Source organism: Populus euphratica, unplaced genomic scaffold, assembly GCF_000495115.2.
Source record: "Populus euphratica unplaced genomic scaffold, PopEup_1.0 scaffold167.1, whole genome shotgun sequence".
NCBI lineage: Eukaryota > Viridiplantae > Streptophyta > Magnoliopsida > Malpighiales > Salicaceae > Populus > Populus euphratica.
The window spans coordinates 257880-269369 of record NW_011500052.1 but is presented as its reverse complement, the minus strand read 5'-3'; the positions used below and the strand labels follow the sequence as shown (position 1 = coordinate 269369).

Below are 11490 nucleotides of genomic sequence, written 5' to 3'. Positions count from 1 at the left end.
TGGGTGACCAACTCTTGACTTGGTGACAATCCTTATCTTCTCTTGTCTGCCCAAAACGTTATTGATAACATCAGAATTGGAACCACTTGAAAACATGAAAATTGTAGAAATTGTCTCAACTTTCTAGGAAGAAAAAATGAAGGTCATTTGGACTTTTAGAACTCCAGATATAGGCCAAACACTTAACAGTGCGTGGGTTGTAGGACAGATTCAGACTTTTTTGTTGTTGCTATAATTTGGACTTAAAAATGACATTTTTAAATCTTGGACTCCATATGAAAGTTGTAGGCCTATGCCTTACCTTTTCATCTATATAAAATAAATCTAAATCCGAGATCTACAGTTTTAGATATGACCCAGTTATTGAACAGTGTTCCGGTTTGGACTGCACCAACATCTCTTTTCTAAGTTTAGCCATCTCTTTATCCTTTCAATTTTAGTTCTTAAATTCATCAATTAATCCTTTTATTTATATGATATCCCTGCATTTAAAATGAATATTTACCATAAATTAAAGGTATCTTATATTATTAGATATGTTATTATAAAACATGCTTTAGTTCAGGAGTTATTTATAGTTCAAGTGCAAAATGATGATATAAAACCTTGATAAAAATACACTTCGAGAAGATTCAAATCACCCTTTTTGGAAAGAAAAATTCCTAGCAGGCTTACCTATTCTCTTAGGAGAAAAAGTTAGAAACAAAATCAAAGATACCTTTACAACCAAAACTATACCATATGACCGGTTTATATATGGTGAACTTGTGAGCTTCACCTAAAAAGAGAGCCTTAAGATCTATCATGTCCTCAAACTCCAAAAACATTTAAAGTGAAAAATGAAACGTACCAAATAAGAACTTGGTAGTTTCAATTACTAGTTTAATCTCTTCACCAAAAAACCACCCTGCAATACATACTGCTTAAAACCCAAAAACTATTTGAGCAAAAAACCTCCTTATAAACAATCAACCCATAAACACCGAAAATAGTTTTACTTTAAACTAGAACAAACCTTTTACAAAAAGCCTTACAAAAAATTGACTAACACCCATAAGCCTTTTTAGTCAAAATCAAAACCAAAATTTGACCTAAAAAACATTGCCTATTACAAATATAACTAGAAAGGACATACTGCTCGTTTTTGTAAAGTTAATACCAAGCTCCATGAGCTCCAAATAAATGAAGAAATCATCAACCAAATATAAAACTATATATTGATAGATATTGACCCTTCTCTTTCAGACACCTCTCAAGAAGAATTCTAAATTGATGAAATAGCAATTACCAGTGTTACTTCAGATACCTCTACAAATTCCCAACAAATTAATGTTTTAGCTCAAGACCAAGAATTCATTCTTAAGGCAATCAAAAGACTTAATGATTCTCAACTCCAAAGAACCTATCTAGATAGACTGTTGAAAGACTTCAACCAACCAAATCACCTTCTTTTTAACCCTCCAAACTGCTCTCTATTACCCTATACTAGTAACAATACCTATGATCTTACAAAAATTCATAACAAAAAGAAATCCAAAACCATATTCACAATCTCAAAATTATATTCTGAGATTAAAACCCTCAAATTTGTATTACAAACCCTGAAAAAAGCACAACAAAAAGACTCTGCCATAAAACAACACCTTCTATCTAAAATCAAGAGTTAGTCTGACACTGAGTCTGAACTAGAAGATCAAACTATTGAATCCCATTTGTTAACCCATGCACTTACAAACATTGAGCATATTACAAATGATTTCTTGAATGTGTTAACCCAAATATATTCAAAAAAAAATATTTGATTAAAATTACACTAATTTTTTCAGAAAATTTCCAAGTTGATATTATTGCCTTATTTGACACCGATGCAGATTTAAACTGCATCAAAGAAGGTGTGGTTCCAAAATGATTTTTACAAAATACCTCTGAAAAACTTTATTTTACTAACAATTAAAAATTGCATATTGCAAGCAAAACCCAAGCCTTTGTTTTCAATAAAGACATTTCTCTTAAAACATTCTTTGTCATTATAAAATATATTAATTATACCATCATTCTTGACACTTCATTTATTGATATGATCACTTTATATCAAACACATCATGATTGTATTACCTTCAAAATCAATATAATCAAACTTGTTTTTCTATTTTTAAAAAAATCTAAGACTAGAAATTTGAATTTGATTAACGCATCTTCCATACATACTCATCATATCAATGCATTAATTAATGAAAAATAATTCCATCTACATCATTTACAAAACCATGTGTTCTTTTATCGCATTAATAAACAATTACAAAACCCTGATTTACAAAAGAAAATCATTAATTTACAAGGTAAGATTGAACAACAGATCTGTTCAGACTTACCTAATACTTTCTAGAAAAGAAAACTACATATTGTTGATCTTTCCTACGAAGATACTTTTTCTAAAAAACATATACCTACCAAAGTAAGACCCATACAAATAAATGTTGATTTAGAACAACATTGCTAACTTGAAATCTGGGATCTCAAGTCTAGGGATCTTATCCAAAATCTCAATCACCGTGATTGTGTGTAACCTTCTATGTTAATAAAAATTCTAAAATCGAAAGAGGCACACCTAGACTTGAGATCAATTACAAACCTCTAAAATCTGCTTTAAAATGGATTAGATACTCAATCCCCAACAAAAAAAAATCTATTGCAAAAATTGCATTCTGCATTCATATTCTCTAAATTTGATATGAAGTCTGAATTTTGGCAAATTCAAGTTGATCTTAAGGATAGATACAAAACTACTTTCACAATTCCTTTTGGCCAATACAAATGGAATGTCATGCCCTTTGGCTTAAAGAATGCACCATTTGAATTTCAACGCATCATGAACGACATCTTCAATGCACATTTAAAATTCTGCATTATTTACATTGATGATGTACTTATTTTTTCTCATTTTATAGATCAACATTTCAAACATCTGCATGTATTCTTTCATTCTACAAAACAAAATGGTTTAATTGTTTCTAAAAAAAATTTCTCTATTTCAAACCCGTATTTATTTCCTAAGCCATTATATATGCCAAGGTACTGTCACACCAATAGAGATATCTTTAACCTTTACAAATAAGTTCCCTGATAAGATTACTAATAAAACCCAATTGCAAAGGCTTTTAGGCAGTCTTAATTATGTTCTAAACTATTACTCCAACATTAGTCGTCTTGTTAAACATATACATGATAAGTTAAAAACCAACCCCATTTCTTAGTCTGACCTCCATATCAATCTCATCAAACAAATTAAGAAACAAGTCCAAACAATTCCTCTTCTCCATTTAACCAACCTGTTAGCTCCTAAAATAGTAGAGATCAATGCCTCTGATCTAGGATATGGTGGAATTCTTAAACAAGTACAAGATAACAAAGAACACATACTCTCGTACACATCCACCAATGGAATGATTGTCAGAAAAGTTACTCCACTATAAAAAAAGTGATTCTTTCAATTGTTCTTTACATTAAAAAATTTTAGAGTAATTTATTAAATCAAAAATTCCTTTTACATGTTGATTGTAAATCTACAAAAGAAGTTTTACAAAAAGATGTCCAAAATCTTGCTTCAAAACAAATTTTTGCCCGATGACAAGCAATTTTAAGCATTTTTTATTTTGACATTATGTGCATTAAAAGAGATTCAAATTCTATCCCTGATTTTCTAACCTGAGAATTCCTTTAAAACAGATCCTAATGCCTCATAAAGCAAAATCCAAAGACAAGGAAAAGCTCCCCAAACTCAGCCTACAAAACCAGAGAGCCCAAAGCCTTTTACAAAACTCATGTCTTAAGTAATTCTATCCGCCAAGCCTATCAAATCCTGGTATGAGGTAGTCATTCAAGAAGAAAAGGTTACAAAACCATCGTAAGCACAATCAGACACAGTTCAACAACGGATTGACATAATATCCAAATCACCGGAATTACTTCTAGCGCTACAAAAGGTGTCCCAACAGGCTTCTAGTGACTCAAAATCACAAACAGGTAGTATTTCCAAGCCTATTTCAAAACCTCAAGGAGACATTTCTACTTCAAAAACCCTTTTTTCTTTACAACCTACACAAACCAGTTTTCCAAAAACCAAATTCAAATATATTTTCAGAACTAATTTGTAAAATATTTTAACTATAGAAGAAGGATTTCATCATGAAAACCTTTCCATTGCGGCTTCTAAAATTTTTCCTCCAAATTGGTACTACAAATCCTGGATATTAGCCAAACCACAATCGTATTATGCTACCATCCTTGACATTGCCAACTCTGTCAAGTTCAAACACTTTAAACTTCATTCAGATCACACTGAACCAGCATATTCCACATGCCTCATTCACAAAGTTATCCACCCTAAAGATTGGGGACAACCCTTACATTAAGCACTCTCCTTCCCCATACACCTCTATACAAGATTTCAATACCTCCTATATGTATGGGGATTACCAACAGGCATGGTTCAATGCCCTCTTCTTATATATTTATATATATATATTCTTTTATATTTTTTGTTTCATTTTATTTTAATAGAATTCAAGTTTATATTAATTTATAATTTATTATTCTAAATTAGAATTTAGAATGATAATTTAGAAAGATTTGTTATTGTTATTGTTATTGTTACAACTAACACTACTATTACTATTATTATCGCATCTTCTCAATGGGAAAAAATTTTTTTACCATTCAACGAAGATTGTCAAAAACATATTTTTGATATGGCATGAAAAATATAAAATAAAATTGGGTCGTAAAATCATATTGTAAAATAGTAAGGAATTTTTTTCATATATAGTTCAAGCACCTTAAAATACATGCTTCAAATAAAAATTCATACATTGTTCAAGTAAATTAAATTATACGCTTTAAATAAAAATTCATACATGGTTTAAGCATCTCAAAATACATAAATACATTGTTCAAATAAAAATTCATACATAATTTAAGTAAATGAGCTGCCTGCATAAGCTAGAAAATTTATCTGCATAATTCTATTTTTTTCCTCTTCAAAATGTTTGTTTTGGTTATCATGAAGATGCTTTAATATATGTATAAGCATCCCAAATCAGCACATTGATCCAGCAGATTTAACCAGGAAAAAACCTTAATAGTGCTACCAATAACCACTACAAGAACAAATGTCATTCTTGAAGTGCTGAAAGCGGCCAGAATCTCTGACAACAATCTTGTGTCCTATAATCTTTGAGATAAGCTTAACAACAGAGTGACAATCCCCACATACATAAAGATTTTTCATGACTATTATTGTGCTACCCTCCATGGTACTAACTAGCCCAAACATAATAGCAAGCCTCTCATAGTGAAAAGACAACATCTTTTCCTCCTGCTCATCCTCGACATCATGTGGAGCAAATTTTTTATCTGGAACATAACTAAATTCCTTCAACTTTTTTCCCAACTAGTCCAGCGTTTCATATATTCTCTCACTTACAGGATAGGATCTGTCTGTATAAAGAAACTCCCCTCAAAGCTACCCAACTGAATCTTGGTTGTTTCGTAAGTCCTCCCTGTTTCATCTTCACTCTCATTCTAGAGACATTAGCCCATCTACCAGTAAATGCATGTATATTAGACAATAAAACATAGGCAGCACTATAATTTGGCTCTAGATCAAGAATGTGTTTTGCAGCTCTTTCAACAACCTCCAAATTAGAAGTCACCCTACAAGCACTAAGCAAAGTAAGCCATACCATTGAATTCGCTTTCACGGGCATATATCTAACAAAATCCTATACTTCATCCAACTTCCCACATCTTCCCAAGATGTCCACCATATAAGCATAGTGTTGAAGCCTTAATACATTGGATTTACATCAATTGATATACTCAAAAAAGCACCTCCTTTTCTATAACATCCCAAAGCGGCTATAAGCATAAAGCAAATCAGTGAATGTGATCTCATCTGGATCTACCCCAGTACGTATCGTTTGGTTAAAGAAAATCAACGCCCACAAGCCAAAACCATGTTGTGCGCTTCCAACAATAATTGAGTTTCACTAGACAATACCCTTCCTATTAATGTTCCTAAAGACAACAACAATAGAATTTAGATTTCCACATTCTGTGTACATGACTACAAGAGAATTACCAACGAAGACATCAGTTTTCAACCCTAGTTTAATAGCCATATTGTGGATCTCTTTACCCTTATCAAGAGCCTCTAATCCACAACATGTATTCAAAGTACTAGAGAAAGTAAATTGATTTGCATGAATTATTCTTAATTTCTTAACAAGTAAAGGAGCGGCTTGCGTAGACTAGAAAACGCATAAAATTAAACAAAGCAAGACTAGAAAAGATTTTCTTAAAAAAATAAGAGCTGAAACAAGGTCATGATAGACAAATCAGTATAGAATGTGTTGTATCAAATGGAAAGCATTTAATAGTATTAATCTATGAGTGTTGACGTGTTGTGACTCTATAATTATGAACACCAACACTGTGACTCTATAAAAAAAAATTAGAAGCTCTCTGAAGAGAACAAATTAATTGCAAAGGATTTTTCCACATAGTTTTGTCAAGATTTAACAAAATTATTTGCCATTAAAATGAGCAAGGGAAGAAATTGTTGTGCATGTTATAAGAAATCAAGATCACTTATTACTTCGACTCCCCAGCTCCCCTCTAATTAGTTTCCTAACTAATAAAACTAATTCAAAACTAAGAAGCTCTATATATATATAAAAAAATCCTTCAAGGTTATAGATCACTTACTAGTAAGTTGCAATTTGCAGATATAATTCTTTTCTGCCTAGATGAAAATTGAAGAGATGGAAAGAGAGGTAGATTGTACAAAAGTGAAATTTAAAAATTAGTATTTTACAGATATATGGAAATTGAGGAGATAGAATTATAGAGCATTGGATGGTAACTTACTAGATGGTAACTTACTTAAATATTGCAAATATGATTTGTTTTGAATTTGAAAATTAGAAGTTTGGATTGGAAAACTCAAACTAGAAGAACATTGAGAAAGAGAGGTGCTGGGAAATGCTAGGTTTTTTTTTTTATTTTTTAGTGTTGATATTGGCTTTACTATAGTGCAAACTGTAGTATATTAATATATTTTAAACACATAAAAAAGGTATTAAAACGAGATTTTAAATGTTTTCAGTCAATTTTAACATTTTTATATGATTTTGCTATGATTTTACCATTTTTCGAGTTTATAAGCCAATTTAACACAATAACATATATTAACTTATAAAATCATATGATTTTACGATTTAAAAAGGATATTTTAACAACTCTGCATTCAACTATATCTATGTTGTTGTTTTTTGTATTAATATTGACATGTACTCCCTCGATCATATTTATGCATAGCTATGCCAAATATTCTTTTAGGACCATTCTTATTATATTCATATTACCTATCCAATATATCTCAACTATATTTAATTAATATAATACATTTAATAAATATAATATTTTTATATTTTATATTTTTTAATTCATTTTATTTGACTAGAATTCAAATTTCTATTCATTTAGAATTTATTATTCTAAATTACAATTTAGAAAGATTTGTTGTTGTTCTTGTTGTTGTTATAACAAAAAAACATAAACTTGATTTGAATGATAAAATTAAAGACCATAAAAACTTTGACACAAAAACAAAGGAAAAGAAAAAGAAATCAAAAGAAAATGGGCCAAATGAAATTAGTATTATTCTTATTAAAAAATTAAAATTAAAAACCTGATATGAGGGATAAAATTAAAAATTATAAAAACTTTGAGAAAAGAGCAAATCAAAAAATCAAAATTAAAATGATCGAATTAAAAAAATCACATTTACAAATTAGAATTAAAAAATTAAATTAAAAGCAAATAAAACTTGGAAGTGTGGAACATTGGATAGTAACTTACTTAAATATTGTAGAAATTATTTGTTTTCAATTTGAAAATTGAAAGTTCGGATTAAAAAATTGAAACTAGAAGGACATTGAGAAAGGGAGGTGCTAGAAAACGCTAGGGCTTGTTATTTTTTGGTAATGTTATTGGCTTACTATAATGCAAATTGTAATGTGTGTGTATTCCTTTTAAACATGTAAAAGGGTTCAAAAACGTGATTTGAAATGTTTTTAGTTGATTTTAATGTTTTTATATGATTTTGCCATTTTTCGAGTTTATAAGCCAATTTAACATGATAACATATACTAACTTGTAAAATCATACGATTTTACGAGTTAAAAACGAGATTTTAACAACTCTATATTCAACTATATCCATTTTTTTTTTGTATTGATATTAATATGTACTCGCTCGATTCTATTTATACATAGCTACACCAAATATTCTTTTACCAAATATTCTTTTAGAAACATTCTTATTATATTCATATTAACTATCTAATATATTTCAACTACATTTAATTAATAGACTACATCCAATACATTTAATATATATAATATTTTAATATTTTTAATTTTTTAATTTATTTTATTTGAATAGAATTCAAATTTATATTCATTTAGAATTTATTATTCTAAATTACAATTTAGAAAGATTTGCTATTATTATTATTATAACAAAAAACATAAACTTGATTTGAATGATAAAATTAAAGACCATAAAAACTTTGACACAAAAACAAAGGAAAAAAAAAGAAATCAAAAGAAAATGGGCCAAATTGAAATTAGTATTATTCTTATTAAAAAATTAAAATTAAAAACTTGATATGAGGGATAAAATTGAAAACCATAAAAACTTTGACAATAGAACAAATGAAAAAAAAAATAAAAGGACCGAATTAAAAAATCATATATATAAATTAGAATTAAAATATTAAAAAAACTGAATATGAAACACTAACAATAACAAGGGTCGAAGTTGATTTTCTGGTATTGGAGAGAGAAATGAAGAGGGAAAGAAATGGAAGAGTCGGTGATAATAAACTAGCCACTTTTAGATGTCACGTGACATCAATAAAAGAAAAGGATATAAAAGAGAATTAAATAAGATGACAAAAGCTCATTTTATACCACCGGGAGATATCACACATACCACCCAAAGTGTGCGGCATCTCTAACGCGTCAACAACTTTTTTCATTTAAAAATAATAAAAATAAATAATAAATTATATTATTATCCCCAACTAAACCAACAATTACAAAAACAAAACAAGATAAAGAGACACCAATACTCATGTTTCAATGGCTTAATGTGTTTTTGTTCCTAGTGTCATATATCTAATCATACTTTATTTTAAAAAAGAAAAAGACAACAACATCCTTACCCTATAATGTTTGTATTTTTTATTCCAATGGTATTTTGTTTCTTTTATTGTTTATAAAAATACTCTTAAATAAATTTATAATGACTAATACATCATATAAAAAGATAAAAATATACCTAGTTCAAAAGCAAATAATTTTTCTTATTAATAATAAAAAAAATTCATTACATTTTAGTGTTAAATAGAAAAATAAAGGTGAATATGGTGTTTTTACCTTCTGTTTCAGTTGTTTTGTTATAGTTTGATTTTAATAAAAGTTTTTTATGAAATCACCTAAACTAGGCATGAGTTTCTTTTTAGTGTTGTTATGTAAGTGGTGAGCTTATTTAATTGAAAATCTATAATCCATAAATTGATTATTTATGCCTAAAGTTTAAATTTTTGTTTTTATTGCATTTTGGATTTTATGTTAAATTAAAAACGGAACCAAATATAAGGAGTTTCTTGGTTGTTTTATTTTTTAATTTTTAATGAATATAAAAAAAAATACTAAAAGGAAAAGGGAAGTTATTGTAGACCAAAAGGCATTTTACTATTTATTGAAATAGTGAAAATGATGAAATTGCTCTTGACTCAAAAATAAAAAAAAAAACCCTTGAACTAGATATTGAGAGAAACATTGTATTTTTACTATAACACAATTATTTTTTACAACTTATGCAAAATTAGATTAGTCATTTAGTTTTTTATTCAATAATAAAATTACAATTTAATCACATAATAAAAGAATACAATGCCTACTGCTTATTGCATTTTTATCTTTTTAGTTTTTTAAGAATAATTCAATTACTTTTATGTCTTTAAAAGAAAAAAAACCATTATAACTTTCTCACAATGGCTTCGTTGTTATTTTATATTAGGGATATTGTTATAATTGATATATATTAAATGTTATTATGATATGTGCATAAGAATGTCCGTCGTGTTGTTCAAGTGGTGCGTACAGGGTTGTCTGACTTGAATGGTCTTGGCGCTTCCAACATGATGAGATGACGCATGCTCAAAATGTTTATTTGGTTTGACGCTAGTGATTGTTTTCTTTTCTTTTTTCTCTTCGCCTCAAATTTTATGCTAGTATTATAAAAAATTCAGACCAACCCCTGCAATTTATTTTTTTTTATATTTGATCTTTATCCTTTTGATTATTTGTTATTTTTGAATTATTTATAAAATTATAAATATTTTTTAATTTCACCCCTTATTGTTTTTTAATATGTAAATAATCCACCAAATTAAAAATATTTTTTAATTTCACCTTTATGATTTTTTTTAATCTTTCAAATTTAGTTCTCATTCTTTTGATTGCTATTAGTTTTGTTTGGGATTATTTTTTAAATTGCTTTTCAATTATGAATGTATCCTTGGGTTTTTTTTCCATCAGATTTTATCCTGATTCTTTTTGTTGCTATCTTCTTTGCTTTTACAAGTTTTTTTTTTTATTAACATTCTTCAACAATTTCATTCTTCAAAATTAAAATAGTCAGGGATTAAGTTTCTTGATTAAACTCAAGTTCAAGATTTCATGGTTTTTGAGTTTTAGAAATTAAATCAGGTTTAGAAAATATCCCGAGGTTTGATTTTTTTTTCTTTTTTTTAAATGATGTCTTCTTACTTTTATCCTTTGTTTTTTGAGATTTGCTTTGTTATTTTTTTATAGTTACTTCTATGAGGTTAGCTTTGGGTTCATGAATAGAATCATCGGTTTTAAAGGCTAACATGGATTTACTATTTTTTTGTTTGTCATTTTTTAATTGATTTATTTTAATTTTATTTTTCAAACTTTTTTTATATTTTTTGAAAAATTATTCCAATCTTATATCATTGGTTGTGGTGTTCATGAGTTCCCTTGGTTTAATAGAGATTTTTTAAAATTATTTTTTTATATTTTTATCTTTTAATATTAAGTTATTTAATAATTTGAATGATTCATTTTTTAATATTAGATTGTTTGATAATTTGAATCAGCTCTAATCTATTTCTTTTAAATTATTATTTTGTTATTTTTTTCTAATTTATTTAATATTATTATATTTTTATTTATATTATTTAAATTACTAATTAAATTAATAACTCAATCTCATATTTTTGTACTGACTCAATTTTTTTTTTAAAAAAAAATCTTGCTCTCGGCAGAGAGCTAGCAACAATATAGTAATTTGCTATTTGACGGAGCAACAAAAAAAAAAAAGAAAAAGGGGGAA

General features: G+C 27.8%; 1 pseudogene; it reads right to left on the bottom strand.

Moving 5' to 3' along the window:
• Positions 1–5017: 5017 nt before the first annotated feature.
• LOC105107730 (pentatricopeptide repeat-containing protein At5g46460, mitochondrial-like) overlaps positions 5018–11490 on the bottom strand; it is an 8577-nt pseudogene continuing 2104 nt past the window's right edge.